At 49.1% G+C, this 18,255-nt stretch overlaps 1 protein-coding gene and 1 non-coding gene across 3 annotated transcripts in view; both read left to right on the plus strand.

The window, feature by feature from the left end:
- Nucleotides 1-1,350: 1,350 nt before the first annotated feature.
- TRNAW-CCA lies at nucleotides 1,351-1,423 on the plus strand. Its single transcript has one exon. It is a non-coding gene; the product is annotated as a tRNA-Trp (tRNA).
- Nucleotides 1,424-9,722: 8,299 nt separating this feature from the next.
- Nucleotides 9,723-18,255, plus strand: part of FAT2 (FAT atypical cadherin 2) — an 83,415-nt gene continuing 74,882 nt past the window's right edge. For both annotated transcript variants that reach the window (XM_040239549.1, XM_040239550.1), the window contains exon 1: nucleotides 9,723-9,882. The gene's annotated coding sequence lies outside the window, so the exon portion shown is untranslated. The remainder of the gene's footprint in view (nucleotides 9,883-18,255) is intronic.

Consider the following 18,255-nt stretch of genomic DNA (forward strand, 5'->3'; position numbering starts at 1 on the left):
GACAGAGGAGTCTGGAGTCTGACAGGCTACAGTCAATGGGGTTGCAAACAGTCAAACACAACTTCTTACCTACTAAACAACAATTTCTGTTTATCCATTTAACACAATTGGTGTCTATAACAAGATGTTTATTGCAAATATTTATTGAGCCTGCTATATATCTCACTCCCCCTACTTGCATCTCCTGCTTCCACTCTCCACATACTTCATCTTCCCTCTGAATGCTTTCTCCACTGACCTTTATGCAGGACCCTTAGTTTGTGTGACCACAGCCTCCACTTGCCTGTCTCCTAAGCCACACTCTCCCCTGATCACTTGTGACCTGACCTCTTGTCCTTCCATGACTGCCCTGACCTGGTTCCATCCCTCCCCAGGCTAGACTCCAGGGAAATATTGACTGACTTGCTGACTGGACCCCCAGCTGGGCTGTTTGCAACTCCAGGGCAAGGACCACGTCTCTTCCAGGGTTCCACTCTTCTCAGTTTCCAGTTTAGGGCTAGGCACACACTGAGCATTTTGTTCATACTGGCTGGCTGGAATTTGCAGTCCTTGGGAGTTGGAAGGGTCTTTTCAACTATTATTCATTTGACAAATCTTGCATGATTTGTCTTGCTAGATGCTCTTGCTAGGCCTAGAGATTAATGAGTACAACCTTCTGTGCAGATAGGGAGAGGGAAGCCCTGGGAACGACCAGGGCTCCGTCAAGGTCCCACAGCTGAGGCAGACCCTTGAGCACAGTGAAGAGAACATCACTACTCTGGACCGTGATGGCTCCTGGGCTCCCCCAAGAGCCAGATGGCATGTGCCTGAAGGTGTCCACAGAGGAGGTATTGGGAAACCTGGGCTGCTTCACCAAGTCACACCAATCAGTCCCCAACGAGAGCCACAGGGAGCTGCCTTCTGTGTGGCAGGAGAGCCTGAGTCAGCTTCACCTGCACAGATGACATCAGGGTGACCGGGGGCTGGAGAGGGAGAGGAGTGGCCCTGAGGGCTCTAAGGGAAGGAAAGCAGGGGACCCTAGCTGGCTCTCAGGGTATCACACCCCTGAGACAGGATAGCTGAGCAATGGAGTCCACGGCCAAGTACCGAGGACCTTCTAATTAGGCTGGACTTTTCCTCACTGTTGGAAATATTGCTCTCCCTGCCCCTACCCTATGCTAAAATCAGACTTATAAGATATGATGTTAGAGTTTATCTGGCTCTGAGGTTCTCAAACTTGAGAGAGCCCCCAGAATGAGCTCCAAGCCCGGGTAGCTCCATGAAAAGACCCCAAGACACACCACTGAGTGAAAAAGTTGCAGCAGGACACACAATATACTGCTTTAACAACCCACCCCACCCCCTGAATCTTCCCTGGTAGCTCAGAGGTTAAAGCGTCTGCCTCCAATGCTGGAGACCCAGGTTCGATCCCTGGGTCAGGAAGATCCCCTGGAGAAGGAAATGGTAACCCACTCCAGTACTCTTGCCTGGAGAATCCCATGGATGGAGAAGCCTAGTAGGCTACAGTCCACGAGGTCGCAAAGAGTTGGACACGACTGTGCGGCTTCACTTACTCACTTCACTTACTTACCCCCTGAAAGCAAGCAAAAACCCCCAAAGCTATATATCTCCTCCTGGTATATTTATGTGTGAATGTAAGAAGAGTTACACACCTAAATAATTACACTGTTTGCCTTTGAAGAAGGTATTGCTGGTGGTGGCAAAGAAGCCTTTAGCCTTAAATGTAATTCTTTATTATTTGAGAAGGAAAATATACCATGTAAATGCAACACTTAAAAAGATTTCTCCAATTCTTTTTTCACCCATCTTATCTGGTTGGAAGTCTGAGAATCTGCGTTTTAGCAAAGTTTCTGTGCTTCTGTACAGTTGATCCATGAACTGCACTTTGAGAAAAGCTGGTCTAGTCCCATCATTGTACAGATAAGTTGAGAGTCAGAGAGTCAGGACACTACTTAAGAGCACACAGCATGATAGTGACTGAGCTGGGACTTGAGCCCAGGAGCTTTTACTCCACGGTGCTCTCTTGTGCATGATGACGTGAGAAGGAAACTCAGAAGAAGAGTGCAGACTGGGGCTAGGGCATGGGTGTCCACAGGCAGAGTGTGAGCAACCGGGGCTCAGTGTACACTGGGAACTGGGTCCACTGGCAACCTCTGTGCTGGAGAGGGACATGGGGATGGTGGGGAGGGGAGAAGGAGGCAAGAGGGGGAATTATTACTCATCTTATCATTTCTTCTCAAGCCAGCCTGGTCTCAAGTCCCTCTTCCTTTCTGGATTTCCCTGCCTTGTGCAGCTCACTGCTGAGGCCCTGCTGTTTCCAGCAGGTGCAATGGCTCCCGTTTTGGACAGCCTTGTGACTAGGTAACCTTGGGCACTTGTTTTCCCTTTTTTGACTGCATCACCTTCATCTTTCATTTGTACAGCGGACTGGGCTTCCCTGGTGGCTCAGTGCTAAAGAATCCACCTGCAATGCAGGAGACGCAGGTTCAACCCCTGGGTCAGGAAGATCCCCTGAAGAAGGAAATAACAACCCACCTCAGTATTCTTGCCTGGAAAGTTCCATGGCCAAAGGAGCCTGGCAGGGTACAGTCCATGGGGTCACAAAGAGTTGGACATAACTGAGTGACTAAACAACAACAAACATACAGAGGCTCCCAAACCTGATTCAGCACCCTCTTAGAGACTCACTTAAAAATCCGGAAAGCCGGGCTTCCCTGGTGGCTCAGAGGTGGAGAGTCCGCCTGCCAGCGCAGGAGACATAGGTTCCATCCCTGATCCAGGAGGATCCCACATGATGCAGAGCAACTGAGCCATGGGCAACAACTATTGAGCCTGTGCTCTAGAGCCCAGGAACTGCAGCCACTGAAGCCCACATGGCCTAGAGCCCATGCTCAACAACAAGAGAAGCCACTGCACTGAAACGAGAGGCCCACACACCCCTACTAGAGAGCAGCCCCCATTTGCCAGAACTAGACAAAACCTTCTAGTACTGAAGACCCAGCATAGCCAAAAATAAATGAATAAATTAATTTAAAAAAATACAGACTGCTGGGCCCCTCTGTAATGGGGAGGGGGCTGAAACATGTTTGATTGTCTTTTTTCTTTTAAAACTTTTTATTTTATCTTGGGGTATAACTGGTTAATAATGCTATGTTAGTTTCAGGTACAGAAGAGCATCTCCATACATACGCATGTATCCATTCTCCCCTAAACTCCCCTCCCATCCAGGCTGTCACAGAAAATTGAGCAGAGTTCCCTGTGCTATACAGTAGGTCCTTGTTTGTTATCCATTTTAAATATGACAGTGTGTACTTATCGATCTCAATGGAACTTGCATGTTTTAACAACTTCATCCTTCTGTCCCTCCAGGATCCCTACAAAGTCTTCAGTTAGAAAACCGCTGTGCTACTAGTCATTTTCCCTGAGCAACACCTCCAGCCCTGGGTCACGGGCAGTCTGGCCTGGGAGGAGGGCTGTGGGCACTGAGGAATCCAGAGCGGCAGGCAAGCCTGCTCCCCAGGAGATCTCTCCCCTAGCCACCCCTTGTCTAGTGGTCTGGATTTCTTCCCTCATGGCCGGCCTCTTCCTCGCCTGTGCAGAATGTCTGGAATGTGGGGCTGGTCAGGCTGCCGGAGCTGCCTCTGGAATCCAGGCATTGGAGAGCAGACTGTTGCCTTGAAGGCCTCTGCCCTGCCAGCCTGGAGGTGACTCTGCAGGACCCAAGCATCTGAGAAAGTGAGGAAGGGGCGGGCGTTAGGGCCCTGAGCACATCAGGAAATCTCCCCGGGCCTCAGTTCTTCCGTCTGTGTGCTAGATGAAGATGTATAACACAGTTAATGTGTGTTCTGCCACTTCAGTTGTGTCCAGTTCCTTGTGACTTCCACGGACTATAGCTCGCCAGGCTCCTCTGTCCATGGAATTCTCCAGGCAAGAATACTGGAGTGGGTTGCCGTTTCCTCCTCCAGAGGATCATCCTGAGCCAGAGACTGAACCCACGTCTCCTGTGTCTCCTGCATTGCAGGCAGATTCCTTACTGCAGAGCCACCAGGGAAGCTCCTTTATTTGTAACCATGTCCTACCCTCTACACATATGGTGTTTTTGCACTTGCCATCTATCTGCTGTAGGAAGGGGGAGGTCCCCTTTCAGGGCTCCAAGAGCGGGCTCTTGTCTAACACTCGGAAATGAATTGTCTGAGGAGACACGTGCTGACAAAGCAAGATATTTTACTGGGAAAGGGCACCTGGGTGGAGAGCAGTAGGGTAAGGGAACCCAGGAGAACTGCTCTGCGGCATGGCTCACAGTCTCAGGTTTTATGGTGATGGGATTAGTTTCCGGGTGGTCTTTGGCCAATCATTCTAATTCAGAGTCTTTCCTGGTGGCGCACGCATCGCTCAGCCAAGATGGATGTTAGTGAAAGGGATTCTGGGAAGTGGACAGACACATGGTGTTTCCTTTTGACCTTTCCCTAACTCTTCTAGTTGGTGGTGGCTTATTAGTTCCGTATGCCTTACCAGGATCTCCTGTCATAAAACAGCTCATGCAAATGGTTACTAAAGGGCCTGGCCAGGGTGGGCGGTTTCAATCAGTGTGCTTCCCCTAACATATCCATTCTCTGCACCTATCACATTTCATTAGCACCATATGAAGAGCTATTGGAACTTCATAGATGAATTAGACACCACTGATCTGGAAAACCACCACTTTTTGCCCCAGGCACACTGCTTAGAGCTTTTTTTTTTTTTTTGATGTGGACAATTTTTTAAAAGTCTATATTGAATTTTTACACTATTGCTTCCGTTTTAAGTTTTGGTTTTTTGGCCTCAAGGCATGTGGGATCTTAGTTCCCCAAGGAGGGATCAAATTGGCAACCCCAAGGCTGGAAAGCAAAGTCCTAACCACTGGACCACCAGGGAAGTCCCTGCTTGGAGGTTTGCTGATTCACTATCTTATTTAATCCTGACAACCCCTGAGAGATAAGAACTCCATTCAGCCACTTTTATTTTCACCACCATTTGGCAGATGAGGAAACTACTTCCCAGAGAGATTAAGTAACTTGTCCAATGCCACACAGCTGCAAGATGGCAGAGCTGGGTTTGAATCCAAATGTCTAACCTTAAGTCCAAACCTCCCCTTGTGCCCCAACTCCTTGGTAAATGCAGCAAGGAGGAGAGGGACCACACAGTGCTATCCTGCCCAGATCTCACTGTCAGACCAGCACAGAGCAATCTGCACTCGGCAAGGGCACAGAAGCCCTGGCAGTTCGTGGGGAGGTGCAGAGGGAGAGGCCAAGAGACCTTCCTGAGTGGGCAACCGGGTGATGGACCTGGTAGATGTAGGCAGGACGGCAGTCTCCAGCAGGAACCAGTGGAGGGTGATGGGCTGAAGCTGGCTGACCTGCAGGCCATCTGCACCTCATCTATGAGGCCCAGTGTAAAAGGATAATGTGGGGGGCCTTATTCAAAAGTTACTTGGATGTGTAAGACAGAGAGAACAGAGCATTGGATCGAGAGTGGGGCCTTGCTAGATGCAGGTGGCGTGGCCATGGATCCAAATCCTGTGATTAGACTGGAGCATAACCAAGGGCCGAGGCTAACAGCACAGGTTTTAGATCTAGATAAACTCGGTTCAAATCCTATCTCTGCCATTTAAGAGTATGATGACCTTGAACAAGTCACTTAAAAGTAAATCCCAGTTCCTTCCTCTGCAAAATGAAAATGGTAACAGTAGTACCTTATCAGGAGGATCTCTTTCAGGATCAAACGAGATGATGTTTAGCGTAATACTTCATAAATTGGAACAAATATCAGTTATTTATAGATTCATCATAATTGTTGTTGTTACTATACAAAAGGCAGAAAAGTGGTTCATGGTTGTGGAGAAGGGTACATGGGAGGGATACTGATCCTCGGGGGTGGGGGCAAGTAAGGGTGGGTATGACATCAGAGGTTCTGTTTCATGTCCGTTTTAGAGCAACTCACCACCTCCCAGCTTCCTGTTGGGGTGACCTAACCAAAGCCTCGGACCAGCCAGCCGGGCTCCGGGAACTCTGTGCCAGCCCCACCCACCAGCACCAGCCTGGGGCAGGCTGACGGAGGGCTGGATTGGGCAGGTGAGCTCATTCTCTCCAGCCTGACCAACAAGCCGGACACTGCTCCTGGCAGGAGCTGTCAGAACTGCCAGCTGGGGGTCAGGATGAGCTGGAGGGCCTGGTGGTGCCCAGATGCCCATGGCCAGCAGGTCTGCTGAGTGTTTGATTACATTCCCGGGCACCCCAGGCAATGCCAGGGCTAGTGGTTCCCACTCCTGCTGGGTCCCGTCTGTCAGCCGTGGAGCTGACATCCCCCACCTCGGCCCCCACAGCCCACCTGCCTTCCACCTTCTGCTTCTTCCCCTGGGCTGCAGCCCTCATGGAGCCAGGTGGCCTCATCCCCCGATGACTTCATCCTCCTTAAAGGCACCATGTCCCTTCCTTTGACAGTCAAGCCTCTGGAGCCCTTTCTGTCCACAGGTCCACAAACCGGACTCCAGGGTCCCTGCTCTGTACCCACTTGCATGCTGCTCTATGTGACCCTCCCCAGGAAGAACACAATACGACAGAAGAGGGCCCAGCCCCAGAGATGACAGCTTGCATCGCAGGTTCATTGACCGTGTTGTCTCAGTGTAACCAGTCCATCAGCCAACTGTCCCCATGAGCTGAATCTTTTCTCCAGACCAGTTCTCCAAGGTGGACTACACTCATCCCATACACTCTGGGTATGCAGCTCACCTGGGGCAGTAATGCAGAAGTTCCCTCCATTAGGGTGACAGACCAGTCCCATGTCCCTGAAAGCCCTGCATCCCTGGAAGCCCCTCAGTCCCATGCCAAGCAGGATGCCTGTCAGCCAACCCTGCACTTGCATCTGTGACGTCCTGGCTCTCATGACTTGTGCCTCTAATTTCCCCTGAATTAACCTAAGATTTCAGCCTGCCCCAGAAGGAATTAGAGGGGTTCAGCCTGTTACAAATGAAAATACAATTATCTGTGCTTCTAGACTCTATGGACACCCTAAAATTTGCCATCTGGTTAGAATTTTCATCACTGCTCAAGGCCCTCATTTATACTCCCTACCCCATGGGGAATGTGAACAGATTGCTCTAGAAAGGAAAACCTAGGAAGGAGAGGGGAAGCACTCACCCAGACCACAGTGGGGAGTCCAGCTTTCTCCAGGCAAACAGGAGAGTGGGCAGGGATGGTGTGCTAGGTCTTTCTTTAGAAGCCTACAGCATCCTATGTCAAGAATATTAGCTTTAGAATCTCAGAGCTGGATCTTAAAGATCAGAGTTCAACACCTGCTTCAGTGAAACAGGGAAACTGAGGTCCAGGCAGGGGATTCAGAATCAGATGTAATTCTTTTAATGCCTATGACATGGCTGACACTGCTGAGAAACACTGATGCCGGGGCCTGTTGCCAGCGAGTCAGAGGCAACCATTCAGTGGGTGGGCAGTGGTTGGACACTAGAATTTGTAGCTCCCCAAGTGATGCCAGTGGGCAGCAGCCCCAGTTGAGAACTCCTGGGTTAGACACAGACCCCTGGGGTTTCCCAGGTGGTTCCATGGGCACCTAGTTAGGACCTGGGGCCAGCAGGGAGGAGGATCAGGGCCTGGGGCAAGAGTGGAGGGGGAACTGGAGAGGAGGGGACAGATGTCAGTAGCGATCTGTGGTTCTCGGTTCACCCCATTCCTCATCTCCTCTTACCCCCAGGCTGCAGACATCCCTTCGCTGGACAGGCTGGAGGCCAGTCTTGGCCAGGATGGGGAGCCCAAAGGCAGATAGTCGCACATGACTAGTCAAAGGATTCATGGGGCTGCCCAGCCACCTTCCTCAGGTTAATGCCTAATCGGCCCAGACTCGGAGACTTGGGTGGCAATCAGCCAAGTGGATAATTGCCCAGGTTAGCCTTTCCATTGGTGTGGATCACAGGAGTCCTCTCGTGCTGTAAACCCCTAAGGCTTTCAGGCAGCCTGTAGGAGGGACGCCTAGGAGACTCCTCCCTGGACATCTCAGGCAACACGTGGCAGCCACTTGCTCACCTGTGGTCATCCCCAATGCTGGTGACAGATCCCTGAGGGGATGGTCCACAGGGACTGCAGTCATTCCATGAATGGATATCTCCTGAGAGCTGGGATACAGCCAAGAGTCTCTTTACTCCTCCACAAACAAGATCAGAACCTGGGGACTTCCCTGGTGGTCCAGTGGTTAAGAATCCACCTGCCAATTCGGGGGACACAAAGTCGATCCCTGGTCAGGGAACTAGATCCCACATGCCCGTATACAATGAAGCCCGTGCAACACAGCTACTGAAGCCTGTGCACCATAGAGCTCATGCTCCTCAGCAAGAGAAGGCCCTGCTGGCCGCAACTAGAGAAAGCCCACCGACAGCAATGAAGATCCAGTGCAGCCAAAAATAAATAAATAAATATATTAAAAAAAAAGACCAGAACCTTCATGGTTCCACTTAAACACAGGGTCCCCTAAACCAGAGCCTGAACATCTAGAAAACCTAGTCCTAGCCAGAGAACCAGGTGTTAGCATTTGTCACTTGGCAGAGGAAATATATCTTTTCTGAGTGGCCTCAGCAGTTTTGAGTCCATTTAACAAATGAGGAAACAGAGGAAATTGATGTCATCTGCCTTAGGCCACGTGGTTTTGATAAGTGTAAGAATAAGGATAAATAGAATGCTTATTTATTAACCAGGTTCAAGGGCTACTGCTCAGCTAGACATCAGGTAAAACTGCTAAGAATCAGAACTGACTGCTGGGGAAAGGTAGTGAGTTCCCCATAATTAGAGGTATGCAAGCAAAGACATTTATTTGTCAGGGAAACTGCAGAAGGGTTGCAAGTCCAGGGAGAGAGGAGGGTAGGGGTACTGAACAAGATGGTCTCAGAGCCACTTTCAGCTCTACGGGGCGAATCACTACATCCCCAGTGCCTGGTACAGTGCCTGGAAAACAGATCCAGGCACTGTGCTGTGCATTTTACACACATCTCTGTCCCATGATTCTGCACAACCTTACAAGCAGAGATTCCTGTTACCCCCGTTTCACGGCTGGGGAAGCCAGAGATCAGAGAGGTTAAGTCACTCCTGGAGAAAATCCCAGCTAATAACCTTAAGAAGAATTTCCTTTTGGGGGGCACTCAGTCTGCTAAGAGCCTTCCCTCAACCTTTATATCATTTAATTCTCATAACAGTCTTGTAAGGTAGTTATTATCCACCCAAAAGGAAACTGAGGCTCAGACTAGTAACCCCCCCAAGGTTACTGAGCTTGTGGGTGGCAGTGCCAGGGTTCTGAACCAGACCTCGGGGGGAAGGGTGCTTGTGCTTGTTCATCTCAGATCTGCAGAGTGGGGAAGAGAAAGGAGAGAATTCTGGTCGGAGAGCTGAGCAACTTGGGGCCTTTCCCAGGGCCTCGTGGTCTCTGCTCGTCCTCAGACAAGTACGACCTGACCGGGGCCTCAGTTTATCCCTCTGTAAAACAGAGAAGGCAGGTGGAGATGGGCCGCACTTCTCAGCAACTCTCCAGTCATCATTTTCCATGACTTGGTTCCCCACCGTGAGTTCTGGGCCACAGCCCAGCTGGCTCCCTCCCTCCCTCCTGCTCCGTGAGACAGAGAGCTGGCAGGAGGGGATGATCCGCCTCAATTCTCCCACCTCCTTTTCCCTCCTCCTCCTCCTGGGCTGGGACACACCTACTCCAACTTTCTCAGCAGCCTCTTTGAGTGTGCGCCTTCCTGCTCTGAGACTCCGCGCCTCCCTCCGGAGCTTGTCAGCCCGGTGCTTGTGAAAGGGACTCCTGCCCAGCGGCCCACTCTGGGGCACCCTCCCCCCACAAAGGGTCCAGGTAAGAACTGCTGGAGGGTGGCAAGTCAGGGGGCAGGGGTTGCAAATCTTATCCATTCTGGTCCTCAGTAGGGGCTCCTGAAAGGTGCAACAGAACCTGGGAGATGGCTGGAGCAGGCACAGCAGGGGTAAGACACCTGGGCCCTGCCTGAGGCCAGGTACACCTAGGTACACTGAATGAAGCCAGCCCAAGCCTAGCGCCGGGGACAGGGCCGTAATGGACAAGGTTAGGGCTTTGATCTCCTGGAGGAGCAAGGTCATATTTGTATGTGTGGAAAGTTGGACTCCTTTTCTTGGAAGAATGAAATTCCTTGCTTGGGCTTTCTGAGGATGCACCTTCAAGGGGATGGGGAGATAAGCTTCTCTTTGATTTGAGGAGGAAGGGCTGGGTCCAGGGAACCAAGAGATGCTAAGTCCTCATGTGTGTCCAAGGCAGGGGGCACAGTATCCCTACACAGACAGAGTCACCTGGTGAGGGGGCGGGAGGCAAGCCTAAGGGAGAGTTAGACATCTGGCTGGCCCTGACTCATGTGGGACTCTTTAGAGGCACCCAGATTAGAACCTCAACTCTCCTGGCTGGGGGAGGGCTGTGAAAGGCAGCAAGCCTCAGAGGCCAAGGGCAGCACTGGGGTGAGTGTGGGGAGCGGGAGCAGCTCTTGGGGAAAGCAGGGATCCGATGTGTATCTGTGGAGGTAGGACGGATGAAGTGGAACACTGAACAGGGCCGCCAGGGCCGGAGTTCAGCCCTCCTCTTGGGTGGGGGCGGGAGTAGCCCTCCACTTCGGGGGGAAGCAGCAGCCATGCTGAGGTATGCTGAGGGCTCAGAGAGGCTAGGCTGTCTCTGTTCCCAGGCGCACAGCATGCAGGAGCAAGGCTGGGGTTTAGGGCACCAGGGAGGTAGAGAAGCAGGCTCAGGATTCAGTGTTTTCAATCCTTCAGCTTCTTCTATGGATGGGTGGGTGGGGGCGCTGACCCTGGGCAGGTGGGCAGTGCCCTCCATGCAGAAATGAGCATCAGTGACTACTACAGCTGACACCTTCTGGATGCTTCCTGTGTTCGGGGATGGGGCTGACTACATACGGTCATTTGAAAATGTCACATTTTCAAAGCAGTCAGGGGAAAGGAGAATTTCATTATTTGCGTGCTTGTAAGTCACGGGCAGTATGGCTTGAAACTGTTCCACACAGTTCTGGGCCTATTTCCCTATGCAGCTAGGTTATTGTTAAGATCCATTCCTTTTTAATTAATTTTAAAACATTAGAGTATAGTTGCTTTACAATGCGGTGTTAGTTTCTGCCGTACAGCACAGTAAATCAGCCATATATATACATATATCCATTCTCTTCTAGACTCCATTCCCACATAGGTCATTACAGAGCATCCCTGTAAGATACACTCTTAATCTCACTCCCACAAGGCTGCTGGGTAGGCAGAGCAAGAATGATTGCATTTTGCAGGTGAGGAAGCTTTGGAACTCAGCATCCCCCAGGGCAGGAAGAGGCAAGCTTGGGTTTCCCCCAGAACTCTCCACGGAGCACAGATTATACCCCTGGCAGGCAAGGACTGAGCCCATGAGTTGGCTAGGGCAGTGGAGCAAAACAGCAAGGCTGTGTCTGCTACAAGCTCCCTGGGCCTCAGTTTCCCCCCAGGACTCTCCACGGAGCACAGATTATACCCCTGGCAGGCAAGGACTGAGCCCATGAGTTGGCTAGGGCAGTGGAGCAGAACAGCGAGGCCATGTCTGCTACAAGCTCCCTGGGCCTCAGTTTCCTCATCTGTAAAATGGGGAGGACCTGGAGGGAATCAAGATCTCCCTAGAACTTGTTTCTATGCTCGGTGGCCTCTTAAGGATGCAGGAAACCAGACCTAGAAGGACATTGGCACGCTCCAGATCACACGTGTCAGCTGTCCCTGTGTTTTCCACTGGGAGGAGTGGCCAGGGTCCCCTGCACCAGGCCTCAGTGAGCTGGGCCACCATGGTGCACTGCTCGAACACTCTTCCCCCGGTGCCACTGAACTCACCTCAGCCTGATAGTTTTCTTGCCCCAGGACAGGCTGAGGCACCGGCACTGCTGCTGGGGCGGAGTAGGAGAAGAAAGAACTTGGGGCAGCTTTAGAGGAAACCAGCGTGTGTCAGGGGTGATGGGGTTGGCATAGTCAGGGATGTTCCTGTGCCCGCTGGGTGGACCCTGCCTTTTTGGTTCCTTTGGCAACATGTGGGCCAAGCTTCTGAACTTTCTTTTGCTTCCTGGGCCCCAGCACAGGCTGAGCTAACTCAGAAACTCCATGCTACAGTTTCCATGACTAACGGTACTGATGCTTACATTTACAATAGGGGTTTTCAGACAGGTCTATAAAGAAGGGTATGGGTCCAAGACTTATAGGATGAACTTATGGTTGCCGGGAGGGAAGGATGGGGGGGGAAGGAATAGTTAGGGAGTTTGAGATGGACGTGTACACATGGCTATTTAAAATAGATAACCAGCAAGGACCTACTCTATTGGACAAGGAACTCTGCTCAGTGTTATGTGGCAGCCTGGATGGGAGGGAAGTTTGGTGGAAAATGAATACACGTATATGTATGGCTGAGTCCCTTTGCTGTCAACCTGAAATTATCACATTGTTAATTGGCTATATCAGCCATACATATACATATACAAATAAAAAGTTTAAATTTAAAAAAAAGGAAGATGAGTGTTGGTCCAAATCCTAGATATTATTGGTTGTATCACTTGGGCCTCAACTTCTTCAAACCTCAGTTTCCTCATCTGAAAAAATGGGGCAAATAACAATCCTTTTCTCAGAGACTGATGTGAACATTAAATGAGATAATGCATGTTGTACCCAGGGCATGATCATTAATTAATTAATTGGTTCCTCTCCACTTCCTCTGGGGTAGAGATCATCTCAGGGCACCCTGAAGTATTCCTTCCTAAGACAGATCTCAACTGTAATTATTAGTTATTTGTGTATATTTTATATGATACAGTCTCTCCTACTAAGTGTTGCTCACAGCTCCAGAATCCGTGTCTAGCACAGCACCTGGTGCATAAAAGCTCAGTGCATGTCTATTAAGAGAATGAATGAATCTTCACAGATGAGGACTGACACTCAGAGGGACTAAGCATTAGTCCAATCCCACCATAGATAAGTGTGAAAGGGTCCCTAGAAATCACTGAATCAGACACGGAGGCCTCCCTAGAGAAGACTGATAACTTGGCTTGGGGTCACGCAGCAAGTGAGTGGGGAAGGCAAGGCCATGTCCCAGATCTTCTCACCTTCCTCTGCCTCTCTCTGCCTAGCCCAGATCAGGAGAGAGTCCTGCTTGCTATGTGAGTGATCAGCCTCAGAGGCCAGGGGATTGCCCTCATACCCGTGGAAGCAATTTGGGATGAAGAACAAGGTGGATCCCTAAACTATAAGACGCCTTTCAGGGGACAAGGGACATACACATCATCAATCAGACCCCTCTTCCAACCCCCACCAACACATACGCACACATACGTACACAGCTGTGCACCATCCCCTCACTACTGCCAGAGAGTCAGTAAGAATCTGCAACTGTACAAGTGGAAGGTGCTCAGGAGTTCCCTCAAGTCTCCTTTAAGAATTATTGTGTCCATTTTAAGGAAATCCCCAAAAGAGGGGATAGATGTGTATATATAGCTGATTTACTTTGCTGTACAGTGGAAACCAACACAACATTGTAAATCAACTATACTCCAATAAAAATTTCAAAAAAGAATTATTGGTTCCATTTTACAAATGGAAATTTGTAAATAGGTTCCATTTTACTTGCCTAAAGTCAGTAGCCAGCTTTCGATGGGTCCTGGGCCTAAGCACAGCCCTGAACGTTGAACGCTGAAGAGAGAACTCTTGATGTACTGAGCCCCTTGAACCACTAGGTTAGACCATGTCACCTATATCTTCTCTTCTGCTCTGCACGACCTCCCTGCAGGCCTGAAATCGTGATCCTCCACCACTTCTTCTTGCTGTTGCTATTAGTTTCTAGCGTGGACACGAATAGAGACTCAGAAAAGCTAAGGCACTTCCTTTCAGTCGTACAGCTTCTGTTTTCTCAACAGATCCTTAGTTCAATAGACACTTAGTGCTTACGATGTGTCAGGCCTCCAGAGACTCACAGCTAGTGGAGGCAGGTCTGTAAGTGGATGGTTTAATACCTTGAGGTAGGTGGTAAAATAGAGGCAAACTCAAGCAGGTAGAGGGGCCCGAGGAGCCATACATAGTTAGCCTAGTACAGAGTTAGTGGAGGAAGGCTTCTAGGAGTAGCTGGGACTGAATATCAGTTTTGAAGACTAAATAAGACTTAAATAAAGAAAAAAAGTGGGAAAGGCAATTCAGAAAGAGAAACTAGCACACGCAAAAGCATAGCAATTAAAGAAAACAGCATGAATGTGCAGGCAACTGTCAGCTGGGTAGGGAATATTTGGAGATGTGCTCCGAAAGGCAAGACGGGGCCACATCACTTGGCCACAAGACAAGGCCATGTATGTCAGGCCAAGGAGTGTGACTTTATATATATATATATATATATATAAAAATATGATGATGGTCCACCATTACCCACTGAATGACAAACTACCTCCTGAAAGAGGTGATGCCTCAAGCAGTTTCCAGTTTGGAGCCTGCAGAAGAGAGAAATGTCTCCTCTGCCCACCCCACCCCACTCCTGAGTCCTTCTCCATTCCTGAGACTGGTGGGGGCCCCTGCAAGGTGACCTGGAATGGCAGGTAAACGACAACTGCCCATCCCCTGGCCGGGGGGCAGGGAACAGCGACGGAGAACTCTCCTGTTCCCCGTTCCCGTTCAGTTCCAGCACCCACAGCACTTGGCCTCAGTGCCAGTTGAGCAGGATTGCACATGCCAGTTGTGGGGTAACGTCAGCATGTATGTGCGTGTTGGCCCATGTGTGCTCACGTGTCCCAGGTGGGAGCTGCTGTTTGTGCCTGCAGCACCCCCTTCTCTCTGGGTCCTCCCAGCAAATGCAAGGCTAGACGGCACAAAACACATCACTGGAATACTTAAACACTCGGCCTTGGGAAGTAGCAGAGCTTGATGCCAGTATGGCGCCATGGTTGGCACACCAGCTCTGGAGCCAGGGCACTCGAGTTCGGGTCCTGGCTTTGCTGCTTTCCAGCTCTGTGAGCTTGAACCCATCGTTTCATGTTTCTGAGGGGTTTGTGGTGGATAAAGCTCTCCACCTCACAGAGTTGCTGTGAGTTGATTCATATAAAACTCTTAAGATCTTAGCATAGCAGTCAGTGCATACTAAGAGCTCATTAAACGTTAGCTACTATTACAGATCTGGGGGCTCCTGCAGTCTTGGAACTGACTTAGAGAATCAGAGCATTGTGGAACATTCAAATCCTAGAATCTCAAACTCTTAGAAGCATATAATTAGAAGAACTCTATTGGATTTTTTATACAAATCTCTACTCTATGTAAAGATTGCTTCTACAGTGTCTCTGATGGATGGTCAGCCTGATTTTTTTTTTCCTTTCCGCAAACATTCAAAAAGAAGATGCATCAATTGTAAGTTATAGCTCAATGAATTTTTTTTTAAGAGTTTGGATTTATTTTAAAGTATGTCTTTGTTTTGAGAAGTCATTAGTAGTCATACTGTTGACCCGGTTTTGGGTAAAGCCCATCCGTTTCTGATACTTGTTACTGTGACTTTAGAGATGTCAGCATTATTCTCTGTATGAAGTGAAGTGAAGTGAAGTTGCGCAGTCGTGTCTGACTCTATGCGACCCCGTGGACTCTAGCCCACCAGGCTCCTCCATCCATGGGATTCTCCAGGCAAGAATACTGGAGTGGGTTGCCATTTCCTTCTCCAGCTTAATGAATTTTTACCAAGTGAATCCAAACAGTGGCTAACCAGGATCCAGAGCAAAAAGCAGACACCACCCTGTCCCCATTAGAGCCCTCCAGATACTCCTTGTCAGTCACTGCCCCCCATCCTAAGCATAGCTATCATCCAATCAGACGGGCTGTTCTCAAATATATTCTTGAGGGCTTGTGTACCATTGTTAGGAGGACTCTAATTATTAGAGAGGTTCCATGAGCTATTTGGAAGTTGCTAAATGAAGTTTTACACTTAAATTATTTTGTTTTTACTGTCATATTTCAGTGGAAGCATTGTTTAGAGCTGAGCATCCCAAACTGCTAGGGCTGTTTTAAAAAATATGGATTTCTCAGCTGCATCCTGAGTCCACATCATCGGAATGTGTGGTCTGGGGGTGAAGCCAGGGGATCTGTATTTTTACAAGCTCCAAGGGAACTCCAGCTGGGTTTGGGAACCATTGAACTAGCAGTTCAGAGCTTGGTCTCAACTCAGACCATTTCTTCCAATCCATGCCCCATACTTAATGGACACTGATCTTGGATAAGGCACTTGGACTTTCTGATCTTTGAGCTTTTTCATTTGTAAAATATGCATGAAATGATAGTACCTACTTCCTTGGGTTACTGAAGGACTCTGAGGGAGTGTTCACTAACTGATTGCTCACGAATGCTGACAGATACTTAGCATTGCTATTACTTGGAAGAATCCATCTGTGGTGTAGCCAAGGGAGTGTTGGATTTTTCATCTAAAACCTCGTGTTTAAGTCCTGGCCGGGCAGCTTGCTAGCTCTTGCTAGCTTTGGACAAGTGTTTTGATCCCTATCTTAGGGCCTTAACTTCCCCATCTATAAAATGGAAATATATGTAGGGTCTTTGAGAGGATACAAGAACAACATGGTCCAGAAACCTGCTCTGAGGACAGAAAAATGCTGCATGAAGCAAGCCCTAATGAACTGTGAACTCAGTTGAACCTGGGAACCCAGTACAAAATGGGCTGTCATTGTCCTTGCGGTTCTAGGGAGGGCGGGCCATGTGGAGGTGGGGATAGGAAAATGCTGAGGCATTGGTTTTCCACAGCCCTCGTATGCCCTGGCATGGTGCCCAAGCTCTCAGGTTCTGAGAATTGTCTCCTTCCTCATTCCTGGGAAAGGAAGAGTCCATGATCCCACAGTCATGAAATCCGGTGTAATCTGCCATAGTCAGAAGTCACCTGGAGTTCCCTTTTGTTAGTTAAATGACTTTTCTTTTATTAAAAGTCTTCTTTGAGCTCCTTTACTAGTACTTTTGGAAAACCTTTAAAGTAAGTATAATAAGAAAACAGAAAAAGGCACGGATCACAAGTGTGCAGCTCAGTGAACTTTCCAGAAACTAACCAGCTTCCAGATAAAGAAAGAGAACATTACTACCAATTCCAGAAACCTTCTTTGCGCCCTGTCCAGTTGCTAACTAGCCCTCTTCTCCCGCCCAAGGTAACTTTATCTTAATGTAATCCATAGACGAGTTTTGGCTGTTCGGAAGTTTTATACAGTTGGACTAGCACAATATGTACTCTTTTGTATATGGCTGTTTTCACCCCACGTTACGTGAGGGGGATTCATCCGTGTTGTTACCTAGAACAATACTTTCATTTTCTTTGCTGTATAGTATTCTGCTGTATGACCAAGCCGCAACTTACTTATCCATCTGCTCTTGGTGGTCATTCAGGCTGTTTCCAGCAGAGGGTTTTTATAAATAATGCTGCTCTGAACATTCTCGTGTGAACATACATACACGATACTGCTGTGCAAATGCCGAAGGTGGAAATTGTTGGGCCATGAGTATGCCTGTGTGGATGGAATCCACTGATGGTAAGCTCAATTTTATTCACCGCAAGGAGAACATGGTTCATGGGGCTGTGTCTCTATTCGGGAGATAGACCTGTTTGCAAGAATTGAAAACAGTTGTCTCTGGGGTTTGAGATGCTAATGAGCACAGAGATTTGCACTCAGAGACTTTTAGGTGAAAGGCACAGGAAACAGATCTGTTGTTTCACCTTCCTGTTTGCTCTTGTTCACTCTTCTATTTGACCTTAGAGATAATCTTGCTCCTGCTTTGCCAGGGAGCCAGTGGTCCCCACTAACGGGGGAGAAGCCCTCTGAGTTCCACAGCCCAACGAAATCAGGCTTCTTAAGGATGAGGCTGTGATTTTTATTACACTGACATTTGAGAAGCACTTGTCTAGCCTAAAAGTCACCGAGACTTTGGTCTTTTCCTAACTTCCCTACCCACCTCTTCACTGGGGCTAGAAGGGGCCCACAGATGGGATACTAACAACACAGGATCTTAAAGAACGCGATTACCACGGTCAATGGATCCCAAATGCCAGTCACACAAAAACCACCCCAGGAACTTGTTAAACATCTATTCCCCAGCCCCATCCGTAAGAATTTTGATTCAGGTAGATCTAGGGTGGGGCTTGAAATATGTATTTGTAACCCCTACACCCATCCCCTTAGGGAATTCTCAAAAT

Source organism: Oryx dammah, unplaced genomic scaffold, assembly GCF_014754425.2.
Source record: "Oryx dammah isolate SB20612 unplaced genomic scaffold, SCBI_Odam_1.1 HiC_scaffold_5, whole genome shotgun sequence".
In the NCBI taxonomy this organism is placed as follows: Eukaryota; Metazoa; Chordata; class Mammalia; order Artiodactyla; family Bovidae; genus Oryx; species Oryx dammah.